Source organism: Octopus bimaculoides, chromosome 7 (genome assembly GCF_001194135.2).
Source record: "Octopus bimaculoides isolate UCB-OBI-ISO-001 chromosome 7, ASM119413v2, whole genome shotgun sequence".
NCBI lineage: Eukaryota > Metazoa > Mollusca > Cephalopoda > Octopoda > Octopodidae > Octopus > Octopus bimaculoides.
The window spans coordinates 66,417,355-66,421,086 of NC_068987.1; the positions used below are offsets into that span (position 1 = coordinate 66,417,355).

At 34.5% G+C, this 3,732-nt stretch overlaps 1 protein-coding gene across 2 annotated transcripts in view; it reads right to left on the reverse strand.

Annotated features, from left to right (window-relative positions):
- The window catches only part of LOC106879128 (BTB/POZ domain-containing protein KCTD16), a 105,706-nt gene that overhangs the window by 72,017 nt on the left and 29,957 nt on the right, over positions 1-3,732 (reverse strand). Inside the window, exon 2 of one of the 2 annotated variants that reach the window (XM_014928566.2) lies at positions 3,367-3,497. The exons of the other annotated variant lie outside the window; for it this stretch is intronic. The gene's annotated coding sequence lies outside the window, so the exon portion shown is untranslated. The remainder of the gene's footprint in view (positions 1-3,366; positions 3,498-3,732) is intronic. 2 annotated transcript variants of the gene reach the window in all.

The following is a 3,732-nucleotide window of genomic DNA, read 5'->3' on the forward strand; positions in this document are numbered from 1 at the left end:
ATATATAACAATGTTATCTGAGATAATGCACGCATGCATTATCTCAGGTAACATTGTTATGTTCTGCGCATTTCTGTCTTGTATCTTCTCGGTATGAACCGCAACAACAGCCAGAGTGATCAACGCATGTCTGGAAAAGAGCAGCAGTAAACTATAGTGAAAAGTACCAATATCACCCCATTTGTGATGTGAGAACATCAGTGTCTATCACTCATATTACTGGTCTCAGCGTTTTAATGGGATGGAAGTAGTAGGGGGACGGAAACAGATGCATAAATCGATAGCAAGTAAAACAAGGAGACATATATGCATGCAGAATTACACCTAGTCTCCAACTCAAATTGTACATCCTGTATTTCGTACGTATCAGAATAGGTTTTTTAAAACTTTATATTGGTCACGTAAATGCATACTGATTCATCTCATATTCATTCATGATTTTGTACTCATTTCCAAGAGCATTAAAAGATAGACAAAAATGATGAAAGCCCTAAAAGTAGAGAACAATAAAAAAAAAATTAGAACTCAGAATTGTTTATCGGATCACAGATGGAAATGTAGTAACAGAGGATGAAATAATTTAACATGTAAGCCAATACACCTTTCTTGAATATGCTCAAAAGTTAAAACTCAAGCCAAAGAAATTGAACTACGAATAAAATTATGATGGGCAGCCCTTGGTAAATTGAATCACATCCTAAGTAGTAATTTGCCCATGTCTCTAAAAAGAAAGATCTTCAACGTAATGGGCGCTGCGTACAATTACATATGCATCAGAATCATGAACTACCAACAAGAACATTGAAAGTAAATTAAGAGTAACACAAAGAACCAGGCAAAGGAGATTGCTGGAGATTACCAAAATGGAGAAACAAAAGGTTAAGTGTGGAAACCGGTTTAACGGATATTATTTAGAAAATGAAAACTTTGACATGGTCTTTCGCAAGACATCTGTTTAGAAGAAAGGACACCAAATGGAATGCCGAATTGTGAGAGTGGACACCATGACCAGAGAAAAAAATGAGGGTAAGTCCATGCAGAAGTTGGAATGCGTTTTTCGGCACCGAAACATGAATGAGCTAAGCATATTACCGTGTTTCATGGAGAGAACATACTGACGCATTCAACCACCACAACGTATATAGCAGAACATATTTCAAAAGCATAGCGATGACTATATTAGACATACTCCGAAAGTGCAAACGAATAACTTATTGTAATCATGCCGGTTGCTTGAAAGTACAATTTTAGATGTTCTTGATCGAAAATTCCAGCGTAACTCAAAAGTTGTAGAAAACTGAATATCGGAAGTATTGTAAACTTTGGTTTTATATCAATGCAAATACTCACAGTGTTTGTGCTAGTTTCAAATAGCTCCACAAAGTTTACCAATACGGGTTGACATTTCCGCATTGATTCAAGCACTATGCTTATTTCCTTTCATGATATTTAAAATTACCCACTTCTTTTAGCTGATCCCTTCATATTTCTGGCACATGCGTATTGTACGTGTGCAGTATTACAATTTTTACAGTGATTATAATGGGGTGAACTTTGTTGGAGTGCTTTTGATAATCGAAGTGTACTGATTTCTATGTTGGTCATATCTGACACAAGTAATCTTCAATCATCTGCAAGCAGCAGTCCACACTCTTAGAGGTCTAACTTCGGTTGTATGCATGCATGCTAAAATGTATAGGTTTCCCATATATTGCCTAAGAAATATTCTAAACACCATGTGGCAAGATAAAATTATCAATGCAGAGTTTCTTACACGTTCCAATATTCCTAGTTTGTTTGCTAAGAAGCAACTCAAGCTGCGTTGAGTTGAACATGTGAGTATGTTTGACTATAGACTGTCAATGGCAACTTTCTAATCTGAGTTTGCAAATGGTGGTCATAGATTTGGAACATCTAGGTAGGTTTTCAGAGATGCCCTGCAAAGGACCTTGATAAATTGTAATATAAACCCAGTCATTCTGGAGCACGGTTTGGAAAGAAGGAAACCTGCACTAGATAGTCTAAGGCTTAATAATATTCACAAATCTCTAGAGCGTATGCCAAAAGGGAAGCTGGCAGCTCACAGTGTAATAAAAATGGTATAAGTAAATAAAAGTTTGCAACCGGTGACAAATATTGATCAGAATAAACCATTTCGGTCACATTCGTTCCTCCCCTTCATTTTATGTATGCATTTATTAATTCATTCTGCATCTGCTAGGTCACTATCCGAAAGGAACGGTGGACATGCTATTGTATATGAATATACATATGTGTGCACATATACATATATGCGTGTGCGTGTGTGCGCGTGTATGCATGTGTATGACTCTATGTATGTATATAGATATGTATGTCGGTATGCATATCTGAATTTGCTAGGTCATCGTCCTAAAACATGGCGGAGAAGCTATCGTGTGTCTATAATTGTGTGTCTGTTTACGCTGGTATATTTGTGCATTCGCTTGTTGTTAAGAATATATATTTTATAGATGTCATTACTAAGATTTGTCAAGCAGTAAACTATTCATACACTAGATGTAACCATATAAATATATTACATATAAAAGTGATTTGTAGACGTTAATATATTTCTTCACAATATCTAATTTTGTTGTAGAATTTGACATCGTCCTTCTAGTTCATATTTCAAAATCGTTTTGTCGCATACTTTTACTCTGCTCCCAACCACGTTCGTGGATAAATATTAGCTATATACTTATGTTGCTTCTACATAAAATAAAAGGAGTGTAACATATCAAATGTTGGCAGAGATTTTGAAACAATGAAATACTGAACTAGATTTTTTTCTTTAAAAATATCATTCTTTCTTATCTTGCGTTCAATTTAGAACTTCGTGTTTTTCATTTCATTAGGAGTTTCGATAACACTAAATATCTATATATTCTCCTTACAAGGTGAGTACCACAACCGTCACAATGTGACAAATTGGCAGAATCGTTGGCACGATGGACAATATTCTTATCAGCATTTCTACCAGCTTTACAATGTATGTTCACATTCTGCCAAATTATTTGCCTTTTATCTCATCGGGGTCAATAAAACAAGGACTAGTTGAGCACTAGATCCCCAAATTTCAGGTCTTGTACCTAAATTAGAAGGAAAGAAATATGCACACGCTCTGATCATATCAATAAACAGAAAATATGATGTATACTACTGATCCACTCGACTCATTTTGTTTCGGTATCTATAGATTTTTGGGTCAGTATCAAAAAGAACAAAATCGATATTCTATATAAATGTAAATATAATGAAAGTAACATCTGTCATAATTATAATTGTGGTAACAATATTAATGCGATAATGGATATGATAAATCTATATATGTATAATCGATCTTACCTATATCAGGCTGTGACTATATTGATTAAATACAGATAACATGGTGTGACGAAGAGCAGGAGGTGTATACTCGATAAACAGAAACTGTAACAGCTGAATTTTCTTGCCGAACCTTTTCAGTTTTCTTCCTGCTGATTATGAATTTGTAAAAATGGATACAACTTACGTAGTTGTAATAATGAAGTCAATGATACATTAATTATCAATCTAGTACATAACATGTTTGATATGGCAATTCGATATTCACTCATTTATTTATATGTATATATAATGTAAAACCACAAATTTAGGGATATCAGATATGAACATATGTATATATATATATATACACACACACACACACACACACACACACACACACACACA